Source organism: Bubalus bubalis, chromosome 13 (genome assembly GCF_019923935.1).
Source record: "Bubalus bubalis isolate 160015118507 breed Murrah chromosome 13, NDDB_SH_1, whole genome shotgun sequence".
NCBI classification, from domain to species: Eukaryota; Metazoa; Chordata; class Mammalia; order Artiodactyla; family Bovidae; genus Bubalus; species Bubalus bubalis.
In genome coordinates, this window is record NC_059169.1 from 68256832 (window position 1) to 68283235 (window position 26404).

At 47.7% G+C, this 26404-nt stretch overlaps 1 long non-coding RNA gene across 1 annotated transcript; it reads left to right on the top strand.

Moving 5' to 3' along the window:
• Window positions 1-26155, top strand: LOC102391723. The gene is made up of 3 exons (XR_326984.4): window positions 1-254; window positions 16931-17073; window positions 24339-26155. It is a non-coding gene; the product is annotated as an uncharacterized LOC102391723 (long non-coding RNA).
• Window positions 26156-26404: the final 249 nt, after the last annotated feature.

Genomic DNA, 26404 nt, shown 5'->3' on the forward strand with positions numbered 1-26404 from the left:
TAAGGAAAGCAAACAAGCACCGTAACGTGTTAAAGGGCCGTTGGTACGTGACGCACAGTGGAAAGTGGATGCTTCTACATGTGTACACAAGGAGACCTTCGGGACAGTCACTGCTGCTCTGTGTTACGGGAAACAGCCAGCATGTCCATCCACAGGGGAATAAGGAGAAACGCTGTGCGGTGTCATCTACTGAAATACTCTGCAGCATTCACCGTGCATGAACCGGAGCTTCCTGTATCAATATGGGTGACCTGGTAAGCACAATGTGGAAGGAAAAAAGTTACAAACACAGACAGTGAACTTGCTTTCTGTAAATTTACAAAACAGTTCCATAGATTGCAGGCTTATGTAGTCAAAGTGTAAACATAGTCTGGAGACATTGGGTTCAGAACAGGGGTTTTCTCTGAGGAGACAAGGAATAGAGGTGGGTCTGGAGAGTCTGAGAGGTGTGTTATGGTGTTAGGATCTTTAATGACATTTGGAAAACATTGATTCTAAAAATACAAAGGAAATACGGCTTCCCTGATGGCTCAGATGGTAAGGAATCTGCCGCCTGCAATTCAGGAGACCCAGGTTCAATTCCTGGGTCAGGAAGATTCCCTGGAGAAGGGAATGGCAACCCATTCCAGTATTATTGCCTGGAGAATTCCATGGACATAGGAGCCTGGCAGGCTACAGTCCATGGGGTGGCAAAGAATAGGACGTGACTGAGCGACTAACGTAACACATGACAAAATGTCAGTGCTGATTAGCTGATAGGTTTGAGTTTTGTTATAGTTCTCTCCCTCGATATATATATATATATATATATATATATATATGAATGTATATAGATAGATATAGATATGCATACATTTGAAATATGACTGAAGCTATAGAGTCAGGGCATCTTCACAGAGAACTCAGGTAAAGCAACAGGGAGGCCCAGCCCATAGAGTTGTGACTCAGGAGAAGTGAGCAAAGACTTTGGGAAAAACACATTTTTAAGGGAGAAGGTACAGAAAGAGAAGGAACAGAGCCAGGATGGATGTGTAAGCAGGAGTTCCAGCAAAGAAAAAAATTTTTTTAATTGTAATGAAAAAAGTCAACTGCTTAAGAGTGTCAGAGACTAGCACAGGGAATCCCCTTACACCCAGGCTGAACCTCTCCTTGAACTCAATAACTGTCGAGATTTTTCCACATTTGCTTCTTCTGTTTCCTCTTTTCTTCTTTTTTCCCCCCCTTGTTTGGTTGGCTGAAGTGGTTTAAAGAAAATCTCAGACGTCATATCTTTCCACCCTTTATACAGTGTGTATTTCTGAATTCTCCAGACACTGAGAAAGATTTTTTTTTTAAGTAAAGCTTCTTTTAAAAAATATTTATTTATTTGGCTGCACCAGGTCTTAGTTGAAGCATGTGGGATCTAGTTCCCTGGCCAGGGATTGAACCATACCCCCCTGCATTGGGAGCACAGAGTCATAGCAACTAGACAGCCAGGGAATCCCCTGTGAGAGTTTGTGTGAGGAGAGAAATGTCAGTGCATTAAATGTGGCAGACGACTTGAGGGGGAAAAGGACCAAGGGACTGTCACAAAAGTTCCAGGTGCCAGGACAGGCACATCTAAGGGTCCTCTCCACCTTGGGGTTGGCCCTGTATGCTGCATGCAGCTTTAAGAGAGGCAAGAGAGCAGGTGAACCGTGGCATTTTCATTGTGATGAACATGAGCTGGCTGACCTCTACCACCCAGCTGGCAAGAATACTGGAGTAGGTTGCCATTTCCTTCTCCAGGGGATCTTCCTGACCCAGGGATCAAACCTGGGTCTCCTGCATTGCAGGTAGATTCTTTAACACTGAGCCATCAGGGAAGCCCTATAAAAGTGGCTTAATGTGACCCACCTCATAGGGTTTTATGGGATTAAACGAGGCGTTCTATGATATGTTCCATGACCCTACTAATGTTGGCCCCATAGCTCCTTGGAAGTGGTTCTTATCCCTGGACTAAGCTGAACTTGGTAATCAAGTGGGTACTTTTTTCAGCTTGTGCCCCTGGCTTCCTTCTTCCTGCTGTGTGGTAAGATGCTGCGTTGAAACTCAGGGACATCTGGAAGCATCTCAAAGCCTGCAGAGCGCGGAGCAGAGGCTCAGGGCTTGACACAGCTAATTGTTCCCTGGCAGATGTCCGCTTCGCCTGGCTGTGTCTCTTCATGTGCTTGCAGCCGTACAGCAGACTGACAGCCGCTGGCCTTCTCCTCCTGTCCCAGTCCTCCCTCGCGCACCCCAAATCACAGCCACGCTGCTTCATTACCACAGACTCACCTGAGGGCAGCATGCTCCCGTGCTTTTGTTGTCTAGAGCATGTGTAGTGATTTTTTTGTTTTTCAGAGACTTCAGACATTTGTCCCGTAGATACATTTTCCAGGACAGTGTGTTAATCACTCAGTTGTGTTCGACTCTTTGCGACCCCATGGACTGTAGCCGGCCAGGCTCCTCTGTCCATGGGGGATTCTCCAGGCAAAAATACTGCAGTGGATTGCCATGCCCTCCTCCCGGGGAATCTTCTTGACGCGGGAATCGAACCCGGGAGTACCCTGTGTCTCCTGCACCGCAGGCGGATTCTTTACCCGTTGAACCATCAGGGAAGCTATCTTTCCGGGAGAAAATGCCAACAAATAGAGTCAGGCTGCGTTTTCTAAATGTCCTAGTTCTCCGGAGCCCTTTTTTTTTTTTTCAGCATTGCCCCAGAGGGACTCGTGCTATAATGGCTGCAGACACGGGGTGGCCCTGCCTTAGGCACTGTAGCCCAGAGGACTTCCCCATCAGGGTGCAGCCTGGTTTGGGTGACTTGAAGCTACCCCTGCAATGCAGCTGCACACCCGGAGAAAGAGAAATGTAGAACCTGCTCACCGAGCACTTGCTGTCAGTGGCAGAGAGAGCAGGCAGACAATATAATTCCAGTCATTTCCAAAGTTTCATTCTGCTGAATTGCCCCTTTAGGGGACAGCCCTCCCATTTCTTTGGAGCCAGTACAATCTTTTAAAAAATCATTTGCAAATTTCAAAATGCTACAGGTAAAAGCAAACTACTTTCCTTAGCTCCTTGGTTATTTTTTCAGGATTTTATGTCTCAGATTTTTTCTTTTTTTTGGCAATGGATTGAGCCCCCTGGCTCTGCCTTTTAGGGGAAGAGGGGAGACCAAGAGCAGAGGGAGGAGATGACCTCAAATGCATCCACAGAAACATTAGCTTCAGGGTAACAACACAGAGACGAAGCCCCGGCAGTGCAATTTGTCTACTCATCTATTTCTTAATTTGGTGTCTGAATCAACAGCCTTTGTGGCCAGAGGGAGGAAGAGAGGGAAATTTGTTTCCCTGAAAAGCTTTGTTTAACGGGCACCTGTTAGTTCTGAACGTCAGACCAGAACCCTGGGCCCGGAGGGGTGGATTTTATAACTCTGAACATCTTTCTCATAATCATTCCCATCACTCTGCTTTACAGAATCCAAAGCATTTCTCCTGCTTCATTTGCTCACATAGCCACTCATTCATTCAACAAGTATTTATTAAATGTGCCATCCTGGCACGGGGTCCTGGGGATGCTCTCCTTTCTTCCAGTGGCTTAGGAGCCAGTGTGGTCCATGCCACTCTGTTGGGAAGCCCAGGGTCTGGGGGCACCTACCCAGTCTGTGTGGGGGGACAGGCTCCTTGGAAGGGACCTGATTATACCTGGGGCCTGCCTAGAAAGGAACTTTGGAGGAAGGAACAAAGATAAGTTTCAGTTCAGTTCAGTCCCTCAGTTGTGTCCGACTTTTTGCGACCCCATGAATCACAGCACGCCAGGACTCCCTGTCCATCACCAACTCCCGGAGTTCACTCAGACTCACGTCCATCGAGTCTGTGATGCCATCCAGCCATCTCATCCTCTGTCGTCCCCTTCTCCTCCTGCCCCCAGTCCCTCCCAGCATCAGAGTCTTTTCCATTCAGTCAACTCTTCGCATGAGGTGGCCAAAGTACTGGAGTTTCAGCTTTAGCATCATTCCTTCCAAAGAAATCCCAGGGCTGATCTCCTTCAGAATGGACTGGTTGGATCTCCTTGCAGTCCAAGGGACTCTACTCTCAAGAGTCTTCTCCAACACCACAGTTCAAAAGCATCAATTCTTCAGCGCTCAGCTTTCTTCACAGTCCAACTCTCACATCCATACATGACCACTGGAAAAACCATAGCCTTGACTAGACGAAATGTCTCTGCTTTTGAATATGGTATCTAGGTTGGTCATAACTTTCTTTCCAAAGAGTAAGCGTCTTTTAATTTCATGGCTGCACTCACCATCTGCAGTGATTTTGGAGCCCCCCAAAATAGTCTGACGCTGTTTCCACTGTTTCCCCATCTATTTCCCATGAAGTGATGGGACCAGATGCCACGATCTTTGTTTTCTGAATGTTGAGTTTTTTTTTTTTTTTTTGAATGTTGAGTTTTAAGCCAACTTTTTCACTCTCCTCTTTCACCTTCATCAAGAGGCTTTTGAGTTCCTCTTCACTTTCTGCCATAAGGGTGGTGTTATCTGCATATCTGAGGTTATTGATATTTCTCCTGGCAATCTTGATTCCAGCTTGTGCTTCTTCCAGCCCAGCATTTCTCATGATGTACTCTGCATAGAAGTTAAATAAGGAGGGTGACAATATACAGCCTTGACGTACTCCTTTTCCTATTTGGAACCAGTCTGTTGTTCCATGTCCAGTTCTAACGTTGCTTCCTGACCTGCATACAAATTTCTTAAGATAAGTTTAAAGGGAGATTATTTTAAAGTATGGCCAAAGGATGCGCGTGGAAACCCTCTTTCCAATCCCCTCTCCCCCCATCCAGCCTCTAGCTAGAGATCCCTTTCCTGTGAAGGCATTGTGGGCTGGGAGCTGTGTCAGGGATATACAGCTGGTGTATCAGGTCAGCTGGTGCTGACCTTTAAGGGAATAGATTACACCTGAGGCTGCTGTCCCCACAGCAGACAGAGAAGTCTGCTCGCAGGGCAGTAACAGGCAGCAACACAAAAAACATGAACACAGGTCACAGGAGGTCTGTATCCCTCTCATTTATTCAGTCATTTCTAAGTATTAATTGAATACCTGCCACATGCACAGGTCCAGGCTCTTGGGAGTACAAGCCACTGAACTGCATCCCTTTGGGCCTTTATGTAATGATGGGGAGGGGGAGACAATTCACGTACAAGTAGATCTGTGGTGTGGGTCAGATGGTGATGGAAAAAGACGAAGGAAATGAGGCAGTGGGGGCAGAGGGAAGTGGGATGGGGAGCAGGTCCCAAGTGCAGGAAATGGTAAATGCATGAGCTCAGGCAGTGCACTTAATGTGTTCAGGGACAGACAAGAAGGCCAGGGAGGCAGGAATGTGGGAAGGAGCAGGGCAGGGGCCCGAGGGCTGCTCTGAGTGAGCAGTGGCATCCGGGCAGAGGAGTGGCACGAAGTGACTTTTGTTTAGTAGAATCGTCCACAGTCAGGTCAGAGCTCAGTGCAGTCTCAGTCTCAGAGCGGCAAACTGGTGCCTTGCAAAAAAAAAAAACCAAAAAACCATGGACCACAGAAACTGAATATTTAAGCAAAAATATACAACAGGGACTTCCCTGAAGGTCTGGTGGTTAAGACTCTGAGCTTCCAATGCAGTGGGCACAGGTTCAACTCCTGGTTATGGAACTATGATCCCACATACTGCATGGCCAACAAATTAATAAAAAATTAAAAATACATATGTATTATAGAACATTTGGTACCAAATTAAGTCATATAGCCCCTGCTTGGGCCCTAGCCCAGCCCAGGATCTCTGCTTCCCTGTGGGGTAGGCTTCTTTTTCTGTTAGATTCCAGCAGAGAGTGGGCTTCCCTGGTGGCTCAGAGGGTAAAGAATCTGCCTGCAATGCAAGAGATGGGGTTCAATCCCTGGGTCAGGAAGATCTCCCGGAGAAAGGAACAGCAACCCACTCCAGTATTCTTGCCTGGAGAATCCCATGGACAGAGGAGCCTGGTGGGCTACAGTCCATGGGGTCGCAGAGTCAGCGACTGAGCAGGGAGGAACAAACGAAACTGAAACTGAAACCGAAACCAAAGCCAAGCTCAACACAGCACAAACGGAAGTGGCCAAGGAACGGAGAAGCGGGAACTAAGTTCACAGATCAACTTTCCACCCACCTGGCGAGCGTTACTTAATTTTAGAGTAAAGACAAGAGGAGGAGTGAGGCTAGTGATGGGGAGGTACACGCATAAGTCTGGGGGGGTGATGGGGAGGGGGAAAGGGCAGGGCTTCTTCAAGGAAGCGGGGTGCCACCCCTTTGTTATCCAGTTTTGGTCCTTAATGTCCGGTCCTGGCCAGAGGTAGGTATGTCGTTTATATAGGCAAATATAGGCAGATCAGCGTATAATGAGACATGGGGTCAGTTTCAGGTCAGATTCCTCGCCATCTTGGTTCCAGCGGCTTCCGTCTGGTTTTTCCTTTGCGTGCATACACAAGTTTGGCTTCTTATCTCTGGACTCGTTAACTTCAAGATGTGTGTTCGCTCCTGCTAAAGGTAGAGGGGAGGTTGGCAGGTTATGAGCAAGGACGCTCCTGCTCCCGGACGGGGGTTGATGGGTTTCTGGCAAAGATCTGCGCAGCTGAGACAACACACCGGGTAGGTGAAGGACCTTTTGCTGGGCGCTGTGGTCGTTGTCCGGTGGAGCGAGCCCTCTGGGTGAGTGGAGGTGTGTGCGTGTGCACCGAGACAACAACTCAGGGAAAAACGATACATCACACGTGTTCACGGAGGTGCGCAGTCTCAGGAACTGAGCGCAGCAGGACTGCTTGGACCGACAGGTAAGAGGGGTGCTCGCTGTGCCCCTGCGCCCTTCTGAGCACCTTGGGTCTCCTCCTGGGGGTGGGCTTAGTGTGTTTCAGCTGCATGTGGGATGGTTGAGGATCGTGTTAGGCAGCGGCGAGGCACTCTGCCCTTTCCTAGAGGGGTAAATCCGGAAAGCATGATCCGTCTGTCTCCCTTGGGAATAGCTAAGTAAACAGCTTTTCAATAAAGCAAAGGTCAATACAGAAATTTTAATTTTATTTATAAAACTACCTTCCAGCGGCTGAACAACCACCACCAACACCGCAGGGACCTCCTGCACGTGTAGGGGAGGGTTGGCATAACGCTGAGCTGATGCCCCGCCTCCCGGGATGTACCAGCCTGCTCTGCCAGGGAGCCCGGGGCCTGTTTGCCAACTGCTTGAATGCCTTGGGGTCAGGCTCTCTGCTCTTATTTTCTCATTAGGCGGTAAAGTAATCCTGTAACTTCTCACATAGAAGCACAGATGCTTTATTATGAAAGTGCCATTTGTAAAGCACGTGGAATTGGGCCAATACCAGCCACCGTTCATATCACGTTTTAGGGCCCCTGGAGCACTTCTTTGTATATTCTTTCTCACAATCCTTATGTTGTAGGCGTCATTTCCCTAGTTTTCATAGGAGGGCACTGAGGCTCTGGAGTCTCAGGGGCTCACTGGGGTGTCTGTATTAGCCTGGGGCCCTAGGAAGTGCACTGAGCCAATGTGTATGGCACCCTGCAAACCCACCCCTACTTCACGTGGGGGGTTCAGGGAATCACTGCAGTCCCCATTGCCCACTCTTCTGTCAGCTGTGCTCATTGGGGGAGTATTTTGCCCTTGGAATCAGATGCTTCAGAGAGTCCCCTTAGAGACTGAGGAGTTCAAGGGACAGTGCTCTGACACAGGCCCCTGCCCTCCCCCACCTCTCCCCCAGATATGGCCTGCCTGCCCACAGCTCTGCCCAGCCTTTGATCCAAAAACCCCAGCTGGGCCGACCACTTGCAGGGAGTGGATTTCAGTCCCTTAACAATGCATAGCGTGAGGAAAGCCAAGCTAGCTCTCAACTCCAGACCCCAAATCACCTTTGAGGTGCAGCCACAGATTCATTCTGGTGAGTCATTTGTTCTGCTTCTGAGAGTCTGAGCTAGACACCCACCTGTCTGCTTGAGAACCCCAGCAAGTGACACTGCCCCCACAAAGAAGGCTGAGCCTGGCTAAATCCCTCTTCAGCACAGCGCCGTGGGCCACTGTCCTCAGATGCACACGGATGTTAACCAGGGATAATGAGGACAATCTCTCACTGTAATATCCTGTTTCTTTGGAAACCAGAGTGCAGTCTTTTAAATGCATAGCCTGTGATCACATGGTGCATCTCCTAGAACTCAGAGGCTTCTTACAGGGACCCAGTGGGGACCAGGGGTAGTGGTTACACCTCAGGATTCCATTTCCCAGCTTGGAGGATGGGGTGACTCTGTTATTTACCCCTCCTTGCTCTGTTCTCAGAAGTAGCTTGCCAGCCAGAGGAAAAAAAAAAATCTCAGAGAGTTGCTAAAAAGGAATCCAGGCTTTCCTTTGGACACTTTGAAGAAGAGGCTGTCTGAACAAAAGGGTCTCAAGAGGGCAAAGCGTCTCCCTGCCTGGGGGATGGTCTGAGGCTGGTACAGCCTGCATGGTGAGCGGAGGCCCGTGGTCCCAGTGCATCCAGATGCTCTGTAGTTGTTGTTTCTAGGGCCTACTCCTGTTAATGGCTCTTTTCTCCAGAGAAGAACAATCTCATCCTGCACAAACCACCTTCAGCTTGACTTTTTTTCTGTGTGGGATCTTCTCTGCCAATTGCTTCTCAGTGTCTCCCTTTTCTCGTAGGATTCTCAACCAGATGTGATCTTGACCTCTCCCACATCAAAAGGCAGGCTTCCCAGGTGGCTCAGCAGTAAAGAATCTGCTTGCCAATGCACGAGACCCCAGTTTGATCCCTGGGTTGGGAAGATCCCCTGGAGGAGGAAATGGCTACCCATTCCAGTACTCTTGCCTAGAGAATCCCATGGACAGAGGAACCTGAAGGGTGACTGTCCACAGGGTCACAAAGAGTTGGACAGGACTTAGCAACTAAGCAACAGCAATACCAAGGTCAAGAAACATTGCACTTCTATTCAGACTGTCTTTCAAATGGAGGCATTTTTTATTCTAAGTGCCGGCATCAAGTCCCAGAGATGCCCAGGACCGCCCTTTACCGTGAAGAATGATCCGGTCCAAAGGTTACCAGTGAGGAGATTCAGAAACCCAGCTTAGGGACTTCCCTGGGATCCAGTGGTTGAGACTTCGCCTTCCATTGCAGAGGGGCGCATGGGTTCTGCCCCTAGTCAACGAGCTAAGATCCCACATGCCTCTTGGCCAACAGGCCAAAACATGAAACAGAAGCAATATTGTTACAAATTCAATAACGACTTAAAAAAGAAAAAAGAATTCAGCTTAAAAAAAAGAAAGAAACCCAACTAATGATGGCATCCTTTTCCCCAGCAGATAAAGTCCAAGATTCTCCCCTTCTGCATCAGTACTCTTCACAATACCTTGAAAATGGGCTATGCCCATTGATCTTTGTGTATTGATCTTGTATCCTGTCACTTCACTCTACACGCTTATTAGTTCTGATATTTCTTTTAGTGAAATTCCTTAGACTTTTCTATATAAGAGATCCTGTCGTCTGCAGATCATTGCTGAGTGAATAAACAAGAGCTGTGGCTGTGGAGAACAGAGTGTAAACAGTCTCTAGAAGGTGGCCTTGAGAAGGCCAACAGAATGGGGTGGGGATGAAAGTGGGAAAAGAAGCCAGGAGGAATGGGAGAGTCAAGTGAGTGGCAGCTCATAAAATCACAGATAACAGGTTGCCGGCTGCTCAGTCATTTTGATTGCTCTTCTAGAAGGCTGGGTGCCTCTCCTGGGACTCATTTAAAGGATTCAATGCACTCCTTTCAGCAGAGCCACCAGTAGCAGGAAAAAGACATAAATCTGAGCTATTCTTGATGCACAGCCAGGACAGTTTCAGGCAAGGCCATGAAGCGGGCAAAGCGTAGAAGAAGAGAGAGAAGAACTAAATTTTATTGCCTGCTGTGTGCCAACATTTTGCATGTATTGTTTCATTTAACCCTCACAGTATTCCTACAGCTGCAAGTTTGAACCTGGTGTTTATTTTTTATACAGAAATAAACTAGATTTGTGTTGTGGTAGCTCAACCATAAGGCAGTGGCCCATTGCACAATTCATAATACAGGATGAAAAGAGCTCATTTGACTGGGACTTCCCTGGTGGCCCAGTGGCTTGGGCTCCGTGTTCCCTATGCAGGGGGCCTGGGTTTGATCACTGGTCAGAGAGCGAGATCCCACATGTGGCAGCTAAGAGTTTGCATGCTGCAACTAAAGATCCTGAATGCCACAACTAAGATTCAGCACAGCCAAATTAATGAATTAATCTTGAAAAAAGCTCATTTGTCAATTAATTGTTTGAAAAATGAACCGCCTTTAGATTTAGAAACAATATCCTGCATTGGTGATTCTTAACCAGGAGCATATTAGGAGAAAATTCTCCACACGTCTTTTGTATTTTGACATGTTTTATGAGCTGGGAGTACTGTACTTCTCATCAGACTATCTTTTCAACTATCTTTTTTACAGAAGATTATAAAGCAGATTGCCTTGGGAGACAGAAATAGTGTCTCCTTCCAGGGCAGGGGGCAGATTTTTTTTGGTATCTGGGAGAATGAAGATAATGTCTCTCTCTGGTCTCAACGTTGGGTAGGTCAGTTTGCAGTCCCTCTGAAAGATGTGGGTTTCTTGAACTCAGGCTTTCTCTGCTGTAACATAAACCCGCTGTGTGCTCAGTATCTGCCTGGGCCACTGCGTATTTCCCTGAAGTACTTGAGGAACAAGGGGACCAACTCGAGCCTGAAGCTTATGTTGCTTGCCATGCCATGAGTAATAAAGTCCTTTGTCTCTGACCCGGGACTCTGATGTCTTCTCTGGCACCTATGGAACCTTTTACCTCTTCTTAGTCTGTCTTTGTGTGCGCTCAGTCACTCAGTTGTGTCCAACTCATTGCAGCCCCATGAACTGTAGACTGCCAGGCTCCTTTGTCCATGGAATTTTCCAGGTATGAATACTGGGGTGGATTGCCATTCTCTACTCCAGAGACTCTTCCCCAACCCAGGGATCGAACTCACGTCTCTTGCATCTCCTGCATTGGCAGGCAGATTCTTCTGCCTGTGGAAAACTTTCTGACTTGGGATCCTTTCTTGTGTCTACTTTCTTACTGAGGCAGACAGAGCTTTTGATGCATTTAATACGAACAAATTCTTTTTAGACGGCCAAAACAACAGATACAGTTTAAACTCTCTTGATCCCCTAAGTAAACGTTTGAGTAATGCAAATAAAGCATGTTAAGCTAACCTCCACTCAAGAAGGTCTTTCTGGGGCTTCCCTGGTGGCTCAGTGGAGAAGAAAGAGTCCGCCTGCCAATGCAGGAGCCATGGGTTCTATCCCTGGTCAGGAAAGATCCCAGATGCCACAGGGCAACTAAGCCCATGTGCACCATAATGAGAGACAAGCCCGCACAGCAATGAAGACCCAACACAGCCAAAAATAAATAAATAAATAAATAGTTTTTACAAAGGTCTTCCTTAGTGGCCTTCCCTTCTGTGGACCCTTGGAAAAAGGCAGCTGGGTGCAGAGCCCCTGCCAGGGTGTTCAATCACGACGCAAGATGAGTGGGTGTTTACTGAGCGTGTGCCTACAATTCAAAGAGAAGGAGGGGTGGAATTTCACTGTTTGTCAGAGAATAGAAAGAGAGATGAACAGATTAGCTGGGAACACTCACTGTGGCTTCCCTGGTGGCTCAGTGGTAAAGAACCCACCTGCCAGTGTAGGAGACATAAAAGACGTGGGTTTCATCCCTGGGTCAGGAAGATCCCCTGAAGGGAGGGCATGGCAACCCACTCCAGTATTCTTGCCTGAAGAATTCCATGGACAGAGGAGCCTGGCAGGCTATAATCCATAGGGTTGCAAAGAGTTGAACACAACTGAAGTGACTTAGCATGTGCCCATTGACTATGCTAAAGCTGTGTTTTTAGTCTGGGAGCAGTCAAGAAGGCAGATCCCAGGGCAGAGAGTTTAGGAGAAGGAATTAACACAGCAGGCTAGTTACAATGGGGTTGCAAGTGCTGAAAGGGGTTGAGGGGAAGTTGGGGACGGGTAGTGACAGGGGAGATAACCCAGAGATTAACAGCTTCAGGAAACTGCTACCACTCCTAGGGCTGGAGGAACAAAGGGAGGAGATTGAGTCCTCAGACCCCAGGAGCTGGAAGCTGGAGCTATATGGGAGGGACTGCCTGGGGACCCCAGGGTTTTGGCTGCCAGGCAGGAGCTGCAATTTGGGGTGAGGGAAGGCCATGGTGGTGGTGGAGGGAGCAGCGGAAGCAGGGCAGGGGCTACCAGGCAGACCTGGGTCCAAGGAGGACAAGTGGTCCCTGCCAGAGGTATAGCCACCACCCAAGGCAAGGCTGGAAAGGGTGGAGGGCAGGATGGTCTGGGGTATAGCAAATTCTTCTCATCATTCACTTACGCCTCTCATGGCCCAATCTAATGAAAGGCATGGGTACAGGAATTCGACCAGCCCCCAGCAATCTGAGGGGAACAGGGGAACACAGATGTGTCTGAAAGTGAGTAGGCAGGTGAACTGCTTACCTGGGCAGGCTGTTTCCCTGCCCTGGAAGTCTGGTGTACTCAGGTACTCAGAGGGTTCAGTGGATGTCCCTGAGATGACTGTAAATGCTGCATGCTAAGTTGCTTCAATCGTATCCGACTCTGTGACCGCATGGACTGTAGCCCACCAGGCTCCTCTGTCCATGGGGATTCTCCAGGCAAGAACACTGGAATGGGTTGCCATTTCCCCCTCCAGGGGATCTTCCCAACCCAGGGATTGAACCCATGTCTCTTGGGTCTCTTGAAGTGGCAGACAGGTTTTTTACCTCTAGGGCCACCTGGGAAGCCCGAGATGACAGTGGGGATGAAGAATGCAGAGTCCTGGGGATTGGATACTCCTGCTTCCAGGCTTCAGTGGACACAAACCAATAGATCAATAGATGGCTTATGGGAATAAAAGATCCCAGTTTCCCAAGCATCTCAGTGTAATCCTGAAAGTGTTAGGCACTCAGTCGTGTCTGACTCTTCATGACCCCATAGACTATAGCACTTCCAGGATCCTCTGTCCATGGAATTCTCTAGGCAAGAATACTGGAGTGGGTAGCCATTCCCTTCTCCAGGGGATCTTCCTGACCCAGGGATCAAACCCAGGTCCCCTGCAATACAGGTGGATTCTTTACCAGCTAAGCCACGAGGGAAGCCCAAGACTAATTCTGTTCTTCCTTAGTTTCCCCAGAGCTGGTTGCTGCTATAGGACTCAGATGAGGTTGGGAAGGATCGTCTCTCAGCTCCCCTCCTTGACCCAAATTTCCTTCACCCCGTTCTACCTCTGGGAACAAAAATAAGATGTTCAGTTCAGTTCTGTCACTCAGTCGTGCCCAACTCTTTGCAACCCCATGGACTCCAGCACACCAGGCCTCCCTGTCTATCACCAACTCCCGGAGCTTGCTCAAACTCATGTCTATCGAGTTGGTGATGCCATCCAACCATCTCATCCTCTGTTGTCCCCTTCTCCTACCACCTTCAATCTCTCCCATCATCAGGGTCTTTTCCAATGAGTCAGTTCTTTTGCATCAGGTGGCCAAAGTATTGGAGTTTCAGCTTCAGCATCAGTCCTTCCAATGATTATTCAGGACTGATTTTCTTTAGGATGGACTGGTTTGAACCCCTTGTAGTCCAAGGGACTCTCAAGAGTCTTCTACAACTTCTTGAGACGTTCTTCTCAAGAACTTCTCCACAGTTCAAAAGCATCAATTCTTTAGTGCTCAGCTGTCTTTATAGTCCAACTCTTACATCCATACATGACTACTGGAAAAACCACAGCTTTGACTAAATAAGATGTTGCTTATCCTTAAAAAAAAAGAGAGAGAGACTGTATTGCTGCTGGGTGAAAGCTAAATCCCTAAAAATGATTTCTGTATTATGTAATTGATCCACCAAATTTTCAGTTTGATTAAGCCAAGTTTACAGATTTTTTTTTTTTAATCATGGCCCTTACAAAGCTTTTATTTTCAGATCCATTCCATTCACTGTCCACTGCTCCACTCCTCAACAACGATGATCAAGCTCACCCTCTTGCCCTCCAAATATTCCTTCCAAGCATGTTAATTGAGCATCTATTAAGGACTTGAAGATGGGGATTTGAAAGTTAATAAGACCACTGCAGAATGCTTTCTGCAAATGGCGTCTTCCTGCGGAAAATAACACACAATGCAAGACACACATACCTCAGGGCCAGCACCCCAACACCTTCTCAGCCCTCCCCACCCGAGCACCCTCGGGCGCAGACTTGGAATCCCTGAGCCTTTGCCAAGCAAGCTTTATAAACTCCTGCTCTGGGGCAGCCAATAAAATAACAAACTCTTTAGCAAAACTGTTGGGAGACAGAAAGAACACAACTTAGGCTTGCTGCAAAAATTGCTAAATTTTACCATCTATGTACCCTTTGGCAAATCTAAGTCTGCTAGCTGAGTCAAGTGATCCCAATGCACTAGACAAGGCTTTGTGGGAGAGAATCAAATGAAAGAATCAATTTGAAAGTGGTTTACAAACTCTAAACAGATATCAGGGTTTTTCCTTTGGTAAATTTCCTTCCTGGATAGAAATTTCCAAGAAGATTGAAGAGAAAGAACATCACAGTGGTTTGGGAGTGGGGTTGTCTTCCTTTGATTTCGGCGGCTAAATGACCACTGGGTTATGGAGGCCAGCGAGCTCCCCAAGCACTGGCCCATCACTAAAGTTCAAGCGTGAACAGTGACCTCCCCACTTGCCATGTCAGAGCCCTCCTGAAAGAGACATGGCCCCAGTGACACCTCCTCTGGGCCCTCACCTGCACGCCGGAAGGCACGACATGCACAGAAGGGAATCTGTAGGAGACCCTCCTTTACCAGCATCGTCCTCTCTCTGGCTGCTTATCAGGCTTCTCTTGGGGGCTTCATGAACTCAAGTTCATGCTGACCTGAGATTCCTTCTATCTCAGGACCCAGGGGGAGCGGTAGGGAAGGATGCCTCCCAAATCTAATCTCTTGCCCCCAGTTTCTCTCCCTCCCACTCTATTTTTTGGTCCAGGAAGGGTCTGTTGTGGTTAGTTTGTTTCTAGGTCTCCCCACTTGCCCGCGTTCTGAAGGACTGTGTTGTTGTTCTTTTCACTAGAGCAGGATTGCCATGCAGAGGTGGAGTGTCGGCTGACTTTTTCCTTTGCTTCTTCTTTGTTGTTGTTGTTCAGTCGCTCAATCATGTCTTACTCTTTGTGACCCCATGGACTGCAGCGCACCAGGCTTCCCTGTCCTTCTCCATCTCCCAGACTTTGCTCAAACTCATGTCCAAGGAGTTGATGATGCCATCCAACCATCTCATCCTCTGTCGCCCCCTTCTCCTGCCCTCCCTCTTTCCCAGCATCAGGGTCTTTTCCAATGCGCTGGCTCTTCGAATTAGTGGCCAAAGGATTGGAGCTTCAACATCAGTCCTTCCAATGAATATTCAGGGTTGATTTCCTTTAGAATTGATTGGTTTGATCTCCTTGCAGTCCAAGGGACTCTCAAGAGTCTTCTTTGTACAACAAAAAATATTACTTAAAAAAGAAATTATTCCCTCATTACTCAATGTCTTGGACATCCCAATCAGGTTCTAAAAACCAACAAATTCTTCTTTCCAAATGTTTTACTACTGTAAACCCATGCCTCAGAGTAATAACATCCAGAAAGGAGGATACTAATTACAGCAGTCTCTTCAAGTATTTCGAGTGATTCTCAGTTCTTCTTTGTTCACAGCTTAGCTTAGAGTTGTTTTGGGTGGAAGAATTTAAAAGTCAACAATCTAGCAACTTTGAAATTACTGCAGCTGCCTACTGCCTTCCAGAAGTAAGCACCCATGAACACTACAGACTCTATTTTTTTACCCATACCTGTTCTATTACTGCTGCTGCTAAGTCGCTTCAGTCATGTCCGACTCTGTGCAACCCCATAGACGGCAGCCCACGAGGCTTCCCCGTCCCTGGGATTCTCCAGGCAAGAACACTGGAGTGGGTTGCCATTTCCTTCTCCAATGCATGAAGGTGAAAAGTGAAAGTGAAGTCGCTCAGTCGTGTCCGCCTCTAGCGACCCCTTGGACTGCAGCCTACCAGGCTCCTCTGTCCATGGGATTCTCCAGGCAAGAGTACTGGAGTGGGGTGCCACTGCCTCCTCCATCTATTACTAGTGTTCTCAAATCAAATGAAAGCTTGGAAACGACTTTGTTGACTACCCATGCCCACTTCACCGCACAATCATTGAAGCCACGAGGGTGGATGGAGCATCAGACTCGGTGCTGTCAGTGGGGCTGTCAGTTGAGGCATCCATAAGGACTTGATGCCCTGTTTCCCCCTTATTTCCTTTGCTTCTTTAGGAAGACCTTCCTGATGCCCTTGTTGGGCTAAATGACCCTGCTCCACACTACAAAGCTCCCCCCTGCAAAGCATTCTCTTAGTACATACAAAAATTTGCCTCACCTTCCTTAGCATCTGGCACAAAACAGGTGACCCAAAATTCCTGATGGAAAGAGAAGGATTGTGTGTGTGGTGGGGGTGTGGGTGGTGAGACTATGAAGGACATGTTTTTCATTTGCGTTTATATGTGCCACTCACTGCAGGTGGCGCAGTGGTGAAGAATCTGCCTGACAATGCAGGAGACTTAAGAGACACAGGTTTGATCCCCGGGTTGGAAAGATACCCTGGAGAAGGAAATGGCAACCCACTCCAGTATTCTTGCCTAGAAAATTCCATACACAGAGGAGCCTGGTGGGCTACAATCCGTGGAGTTGCAAAGAGTCGGACACGACTGACCACACACACAAAAACATCACAACGTCACCCATGTTCCAAGGCTTCCTCTGAATCTTAGAATTTTCTGATCATTGCATCCTCCGTTTGCAGGTTCAGAGGATCCAGGAACTCCTTAGAGTCATCTCGGCAATGTTCCCAAGCCTTCGTTTGATGGATTGCTTCTGCCAACAGCTGCAGTACCCAGTTCGTTGGGTCCACAGTGGAGACAGCAAAACCTCTGGTCGCTCACGAAGGTGAGTCTTGTTCCATGGGACCTTTTTCAGATTCAGGAAATAGAAATCACTTAAACTAAGTTAAGTAAAAAAGGAGAAGGTCTTATGAGGCCTGCAGAGCATTTCATAGAGCAGCCCAGACATGGACCGTCAGGGACCAGAAACCAGTGGGGGTCGGTGTCCCTGGCTCTCATTCCGCTTCTCTCTGTGCCCCGGGCTGGTCTGCTCTGCTTCTCAGGCCACGTGATCGGGAGATGCTCTTGCCAAGACCTCTTGCCTTTACACAGTCTCTGTATCTTATTTTCACTTGGCTGTGTCAGGCCTCAGTTGCAGCTCGCGGAATCTTTGTTGTGTTCTGTGGGATCGGTCACTGTGGCGTACAGACCCTGGTTGTGGCGAGGGGTTTAGTTGCTCCCCAGCATGTGGGATCTTAGTTCCATGACCAGGAGTTGAACACGAGTCCCCTGCATTGGACGGCAGATTCTTTACGACTGGACCACCCGGGAAGTCCCTATACAGACTCTCTTCTGTTAGACCAAGGCTGAAGTGTTCACCAGCTCCTGTCCTGGTGATTTCGGACACCCACAGCACTAAAGGGTAGTTTGCAGCAAGCAGCAGTGAGCGGTAGCTAGAAGCAAGGTCATAGTTTCCCGGATCGGGAGTCCTAACCTCTGGACTGCAGGGGCAAGAAGTTAGGGCTGGAGTCCTTAGTTCTTGCTTGCCTACTCAAGAATGAATTCAGGCAAGGGGACAAAAGGTAAAGAGTCAAGTAAGAAGTTTATTGAAAAGAAAAGTTCATGTGGAAAGGTGCGTGGGCGAGCTCAGAGAGAGAGAATCACGTCTTTGGGAAGTTTAAGTCCTTTACAAGGGTGCAGTTTTACGGGTCTTTTTCTTCCCTCAGGCCACTCGTCTTGCTTTGTCCCCACCCTGGTTAATTTGTCTCAGGACCCTCCCTCGGGTGTGCACGCACCCCTCAGCCAAGATGGATCTTGAAATGAAGGCTGCTGGGAAGAGCGGGACTCATCATGGCCTGGCATTATCCCTCGACTTTTGGCCCACATGGAGTCTTTCTGCACATGAAAAGGGGAGAAGGGGAGATCCCTTAATCCTTTCCTCAGTTTTTTTTTTTTTCCCCTTTTCGTCCTTGCCATGATTATTACCTTGAGATGTTTACGAGAAACAAGGACTGTCTATTTGTAAACAGGAGGCTGATTGTAAATTCCTCAGCTGGGGCCCACCTACCTTTCCTCTCAGGAAATGCAAACAGGAGGCTAAGTCGTAAATGTCCAGCCTGGAGCCTATCTATCTATCATCTCACTGGGAGGCCCAGTTCTGCTCAGCACTTCCTCTCCTGTGACCTGGTCTCACTGTGACCAAAGCAGTCACAAAGCTCAAAAATCTCTAACAAGATAGAGATAATAATAACAGTTTTGTCAGCTGGTATTTGTGATCTGTGGGTCTTGTGACTGGGCCTCTCTTGCCTAGCTAAAGGAGGTTCACTCTAGGCCTTAAATTCCCAGGATCTCTGAGTAAATTCAAATCAGCCCATTATTAGTACCAAAAACTAACCCAGGAAGCCCAGTGTTACCATTTTTATATAATGTCCTTTTGGAAATTCTGACCAATGCATTAAAACGTTAAGTAGAAAGAAGGGACACAAAAATCATATTACATATAAATTTAGTATATAACAAAGGAGGCTTCACGTAGAGGTAGGAAGAGTTATTTAATACATTGTTAAGGAATTCCTAATTAGCAATTCAGAAAGATATCTCTGGCCCTGATCTCTCTCCATACACCAGATACTAATTTAATTCCGTCTACATTCAAGAGTTACACACTTAACAACAAGCTATTGGAGGGAGAAAATCCAGAAGAAAATAGAAATGAATATTTACCAAATCTGGGTATGAAGAAAAACTTTCTAAGTGTAAATTTTCCAGAAAAAAAAATACAACTGCAAGCTTTTTAAAAATTAAAATTGACCATGGTAAAGCAGAAATAAAATCATACAGCAGAACTTCAATAACACAGTCAACAGCAGAGTGGAAAAAGAATTGCGGCAAGCAAAATAGGAGTTAATATCTTTAGCCTGTAAATGTACAAATTGATAGGAAAAATGCTTAAAATCCTGTAGTTTAATAAACAAAGGATGTGAGCTGACAACCCACACAAAAGAGGAAATAAAACTAGTAAACAGGCATTAGGAAATGTTCAGTCTCACAAGTCAAATTTAAAATAAAGAATAAGGTCCCATTTTCACCCATTTGCATCTTTTTATTTTAATGGAAATACCCAAAGTTAATGAGAAGGTAGAAAAACCAATGCCATTTATACAAGGCTGGCAGAATGATCAATTAATACAGACACATAGGAAAATAATTGGGAGAAACTTACCCCTTGACCCACTATTTCTACTTCCTTGAGTCCATATTCAAAATAGGAACAAATATATTCATTATAGTGATATTGATAAAGAAAAAGAGTTTAAAACCAACTTAAGGTTCAAAGCTGGTAGAAGTGTTAGCAAATTATGGCTTATTCTATCACACACACATTTACTGAGCACTTACTATCAGCCACGGTCTGCACAAGGAGCTGAAGAAACAGATGGACCAGGCAGATTCTCAGTAATGGGGCATATTACATGAAGTAGAGGGGAGAAAAGGCAGGGAGTAGACAGTTATTGAGGAACTGCTATGTGTTTGGTATTTTACATATATTACTCTGAGGTCCTGAGCCACACAGTGTGAGTAGAGACGGGTCATACAGCCCCAGTCAAAAAGAGCCAGCCTGTGTTTCATTCTTTCTTCCATCTCTTCCTCCCTGCCTGCCTCTCAGTTTAGCTCTAGAAACGATGGTGGGTGACAAGTTTTGGCTGGAAGAAGGGGATTTAGCTTCTGGGCTCTGTGCCAATTAAATCTCCAATGCCCTGAAGAGCAGAAATTCTAGAGCTACTGCCAGCTAAGAATTCCGATGATTTTTCCTCTTAGCATCCCAAAGGATTGCTGTCTTATATCGCCAGATTATTCTGCCAATAAATGTTGCTTTTTGATAGAATCCCATCTCCTGTAAGCTGGTTGGGACTATAAATAGAAAAAGAAATTTTCACATAAAAAAACATGCAAGCAAACAGACAAAAACCTTTAATTGCTTTCCAATATCTAATATCAAATTTAGACACTGATTTTTCCATGGCCTCCATAACCCACTTTCTCACCACCTGTTTTCTCTAAAGCGTCATCTCCATTCCATCACATTGCATTCAACAAGCCACTTTGCAGCCAGTGACTCAATTTTGGACTTGAAGATATAAGACAACACAGTAATAGAATCAGACATGCAAATTTAACAGTAAATAATGAAATAAATGCAAATGATGTGAAAAGTTAACTGGGTTATCACCCAAGACACAAACAGGATAATCTTTGTAATGTAAGTTGCTACATATGTAATGATCATTAAGAATGTAGTGGGATATCTCGTCCTCATGGTTAAACTTAGTTTCAAACTGTGACACAATTGCTAATGAAATGACTTCACAGCTCCCTGGTCCCCTGCCTGAGGGACAACAATGGGCTGCTGACCACAGGTCAAGGGAAAATTCAACCCAAGGGACTTTTAAAAGGAAACAGAATTTGGGAAGAGATGGTAGAATCTAGGGAGGATGTGGGAGATGTTCCAAAACCCAAGAGAACAAGTGGTGCCTGGTCGCCCACCTGCCTCTTTCTTTCTAGGAGCCCCTCACCTCCCAACCCAGGAGAGCTGCAAAGAACAAACTAGAAGGAGGGAAAGGGGCTGAGGATGAAAAAGAGGTAAAGAAGCTCCAACTTAGAAAAGGAGACCTGGGCTAGGAGGCAGCCGCCCAGCGGATCAAAGGCAGATGCCGAAAAGTAGCTAGAACAGAAGTGCCTTGGCCTGAACACCCAGGATGCAGGAAGGGCAGGGTGGAAGGTAAAAGGCTGAGGTTTTGGAGTAGGGTCTAAATGGATCTTTGTGGCAGAGGAGAAAGAGACATGTCTTGTTCCCTGGGGCTTTCAGTAAGGGTGTCCTGGGTGCCAGGTGAGTCTCACCAGGAGATTGTGGGCATTGGAGAGGGGTGTGGTCACCCCAGGCTAACAACTCCCGCAAGGGCGCTCTTTCTTCCCAATTCTCTCTCTTCAGCCAGACTGCCCCCCACGCCTCCTCAACCCGAGTCACAGCCTCCCATCACCCTGAACCAGGTCAGACCCGCTGGGGACACTGGGGCTAAGAGTGTCCCCTGGGTCACATTAGAATCTGGTTGATATTCTGCCAGGTTTGGAGAGTGACGTGAGTGGAGAGTCAAAGGAACTGTCATTAGAATATCTTCTTTGTGATGTGTCATGCGGGGCGTGGTGGGGGGTGGCTGGCTATCAAAGCCAGGTCATTCACTGATGAGTGTTCTTAAGATGGAAGGAGTATGTTAAACTCAGCTTAACTTTTTTGTTGTTGTTGTACTGGGTCTTTGTAGCTGCGCTCAGACTTTCTCTAGTTGCGGTGAGCAGGGGCTACTCTTTGTTGAGGTGTGAAGGCTTCTCATTGCGGTGGCTTTTTTCTCGTTGCAGAGAACAGACTCTAGGAGCATGGGCTCCGGGAGTCGTGGTGCATGGACTTAGTCGCTCTGTGGCATTTGGAATCTTCCTGGACCAGGGATTGAACCCATGTCCCGTGCATTCGCAGGTGGATTCTATGCCACCAGGGAAGTCCCTGCAGCTTAACTTTTTACGTAGCTGAAGAATGTCCATTCTGCCTTAACTGTTTTTAAGGCAGAGGCATCTGGGAGTGCCTAAGGAAGGGGGGCATTTTAACTTAGTTGACAAAAGCTTGGGTTCTGGAGCAGAGACAATCTGGGTTCTAATGTCCATTACACCTCTTACTGATTGCATCACCTTGGGCTCCATGTGCTTCAGTTTCCTCACTTGTAATGAAGCTAATGCTGGTGCCGTCTCAGGGGGTTGTGGTGAGGATTAACTGAGTTGTAACGAACGCAGTGGGTAGTGCTTTGTTGTTGTGTAGTCACTAAAGTTTTGGCCAACTTTTAAAGCAGAGTGAGCGCTCACCCACAATGAACAAGCATTCTCTCTTCTCAAGGCTGGCCGGGTCTTTTCCCTGTGTTGATTAGGAAAACGTAGATCTAGAACTAGTTAAACTAGCATCTCATTTCGTTGCTAAGCAACCAGCTCTGAGTTCTGCAAAAAGCACATCGTGGTGTGCAGTGACCCCCCTAGCAATCGATCCCCAGGCAGGCTGTTGCTAAGCATGGTTTTGTGTTCCCCAAAGCTCATTTCAGACCTGGAGGAGGAGTGAGGCATGCACACACCACACAGTCCTTGAGCATGAGCAAAACCAGCCTTTCCAGCTGAGGGGCTCACAATGGGCAAAGAAAATAAAAAAGAAAACAGGACTTCGCTGGTGGTCCAGTGGTTCAGAATCTGCCTTCCAATGCAGGGAATGTGGGTTCGATCCCTGGTCAGGGAAATAAGATACCACATGTCTCAGGGCAACTAAGCCCATGCGCTAGAACTAGAGAAAGCCCTTGTACTATAATGAATACACAACATAGTCAAAATTAAAATAAATACATAGGAAATAAAATAAAAAATTCATTTTAAAAATAAGAAGAGTAAGTGGTGGTGTGTGCTTGTACCCACCTGCAGGAGTGAGAGAAGTCACCCATATGATTTCCCCTTCTCTGGGGTGAAAGAGATCGTCATATGTCTTCAGGGTGCTATTCTCTGCAGAACAGGAGCTGTTTGTCCTTTTTCCCCTTGGGGACTGGGGTTGCATGGCCTGGATATGTGGTTCCTAGTTGGGAAGGGGCAGGGCTGGAAGCATATACCGCCATGCATATGCCTCCCCTCAGGGAAGCCAGGGGTCGGGGCACTGAATCCAGGGGACCTGCTCTCTCTCATCCATTCATTCACTCATTCATCTGTATCCTTAAATAGGTATTCAGTGCTAGTGCCGTCTATGGGGTCGCACAGAGTCGGACACGACTGAAGTGATTTAGCAGGAGCAGCAGCTAGTGCCCAAGATTTGCTAGGCACTGGGAATAAAGCCTAAAGCAGGACAGTTACTCTCCATCTTGTCCTGATACTTAGTTAAAAAACAAAACACACTCGAGCTAGTTTATCAGAGTATTTACTGAAATATACTAGGTTGCTTACAGCGGAGAAGGCAGTGGAACCCCGCTCCAGTACTTTTGCCTAGAAAATCCCATGGACGGAGGAGCCTGGTAGGCTGCAGTCCATGGGGTCGCTAGAGTCGGACACGACTGAGCGACTTCTTTTCATTTTCATGCATTGGAGAGGGAAATGGCAACCCACTCCAGTGTTCTTGCCTGGAGAATCCCAGGGATGGGAAGCCTGGTGGGCTGCTGTCTATGGGGTCGCACAGAGTCGGACACGACTGAAGTGACTTAGCAGCAGCAGCAGGTTGCTTACAGAACCTCCCCAACAGTCAGGGAAGTGGGGCTAGTGGCTACACAGCTAGGCATGTTGCCGGGAACACAGTTCTCTATGGCCCTTGCAGTTGGGCTTGGGCCTGAGGCTCAAGCCACTGTCCCAGGCAGGGACCCTTTGGCCAGGACCTCAGCCCTGCTGCCTCTGAGAACTCATTTCCTGCCACTGTCACACAATGACTCTGCCTGGCCTCCTTTTCTTCACTGAAGTCTGGCATGGATGCAAGTGATGAGTGAAGCCTGGGTCGCATATCTGAGCCCTGGCTGCAAGGGAGGCTGGGAAATACATTTCTGATCTTCTCGTACAAGGTGAGAAATTCTCCAAGCATGAGACGGGTATTCCTAAGGTGCTGGGATCCTGGGATCTCAGGGCAGCCACAGAGCTTTCAGACATGCATTGTCTCTGCCCTCTTAACCTTTATAGTCTACTGGAGGATTCAGGCAAAAAAGTCAGCGAGGACAGCCCCTGTGACCAGTGAGTGCTGTGCCAGGTGGGGTTCAGCGGTGAGAGACACCCAGAGGGATCCCCACTCAGATGACGGGGTCAGGAAGGTGATCACGGCAAGTGATACAGGCTGATCCTGAAGGATGAGTGTGAGCCTGTCAGCAAAGGTGAAGGCTGAGGGGAGGAGAACCCTCCCGATTCCAGGTGTGACAGGTGCCAGAGGTGAGTCACTAAGGAGTTCAAGTTCCAGGAAGGAGAGATGTTCTGGGCTGCTGGAGAGAGGGTGTGGCTGATATTGGCTAAAGTACGAGAAACACTGCTGTAAATAATATGCTCTGTCGCTGCTTTTTGCATTTTCAGTGTTGGACTAATATATGCTACATGCTAAGTCACTTCAGTCATGTCAACTTCTTGTGACCCCATGGACTGTAGCCCGCCAGGATCCCCTGTCCATGGGATTCTCCAAGCAAGAATACTGGAGTGGGTTGCATTTCCTCCTCTGGGGAATCTTCCCCACCCAGGGAAGAACCCGCATCTCTACATCTCCTGCGTTGGCAGGTGAGTTCTTTACCACTAGCGCCACCTGGGAAGCCTGACTTCCCACAATAAAAAAGCCGATTTCCCATCCTTCCTCTTATTCCAATATTGTGCATTGTAACTGTGGTTAGATCACAATCAGTATTTATATTTAACTATGTAAATGCTAGTCATAGCTGAGCGTGTAGTGTTCTACCGTGGTTTTTCCTTTTCCGCACATGTCTTTATTGTACAGTCGCTTTCTTCCCTTTGCTCAGTTTTCTGCCTACTCACCAGTTGATTATTCATCCTCAGACTCTCCGCCAGCAGTGTTAATCTGCTCTCAATCCATTCAGTCACAGTGAGGGTCCCTAGCTGTCTCCCTTGTCTTCACACCAGCGTCTTGTTCCCTCCGCTTACTGACATCTTTGCCTGTTGAGACCTGAGGATGCAAGTCTGGGTGTGTGGCAAAGGAGAAGGCGGATCCCAGTGCCCTGGCCCTGACTCCTGAGGATCAGCGGCCTTCCAAGGAACCCCAGCTTTCCCACAGTGATACGGAGCCATGGAAGCTGCTCATGGAGTCAGCCCACTCTCCTGGTACCTGGATGTCTGCTCAGCACACCCAAGGGGACTCTGTCCTCTTCTCTTCGTGTTTTTGGAACACCACCCCAAACCACAGTGAAGTCCCCAAGCACTTTAAGGCTCATCCAGCTCTGACACTATCATTGGCTGAACTGGTCTAAAGCCACATCCTATAACCCGGGCTGTGTTGGAAGAGGAATGGGACCAACTGGCAGACAATGTGGGTTCTCTTCCTGGACCTTCTGGTTGCTGCTTGCAGCCAGAAGTCCCTCTGCTTCTCCAGGTCTCTTTCTTCACATGTGCAATGGGTTTATGGACCTTCCCTGTCAACCTATAGAGTTGTGAGGAAGGTTACATGAGCTGGCAGGTGTGAACGTGCTTGTCAAGTAGTAAAGGATGTACAAAGGCACGTAAGTGGCTGCATGAATGAGAGTGAGGGCCAGGCCCAAGAAAAGGGGAAGCAAGAGGTGTTGGCCTTGACATTTCTTACTACTCACCTTCTGGGCCCTTCCATATCAATGCCCATATATGTAGTCTGACACCAGAAGAGAAGCTGGGTTTGTAAATGGCTGTTCACATTAGCGTACATTCAGTGTTCTACTTCCCTGGGGCATTTTAATTTTAATTGAATGGAAGAAGGGAAACACAAAGGAAGGGATTGATAATGCAGACACACAGGTACCTGAGACCTGAGTATTTAATAGGAGTATGGGGCAGGAGGTCTCCCTTACACCTTGCAGGTGGGCTCACCTGGTCCAACGATTCCAGTATCAGAAAAGGGGAGTGGGTGGAGCTCTAGAGCCTCAGCCTAATGCCACGCCCCTTTCTCACGCTACAGAGAATGGGAAGCAAAGTTTGGTGGAAACCTAAACAGTGAGCAGGTGAGTCATTAAGGGATGCTGTCTGTGTCTAAATAGCCTGCCAGGTGAGAAAAACCCACAAATGAAATGTTAACACCACTACAGCCTTTTCTGGAAAGCTTTCCACCGCCCCAAGCCTCCAAGACTGCCCAGCTGCTGCTGCTGCTAAGTCGCTCAGTCATGTCCGACTCTGTGCGACCCCATAGACGGCAGCCCACCAGGCTCCTCTGCCCCTGGGATTCTCCAGGCAAGAATACTAGAGTGGGTTGCCATTTCCTTCTCCAATGCATGAACGTGAAAAGTGAAAGGGAAGTCGCTCAGTCGTGTCCGACTCTTCGCGACCCCATGGACTGCAGCCTACCAGGTTCCTCCATCCATGGGATTTCCAGGCAAGAGTACTGGAGTAGGTTGCCATTTCCTTCGCCAGGCAACACTGCCCAGAGTGGAGGAGAAATGACTACCTCAGAA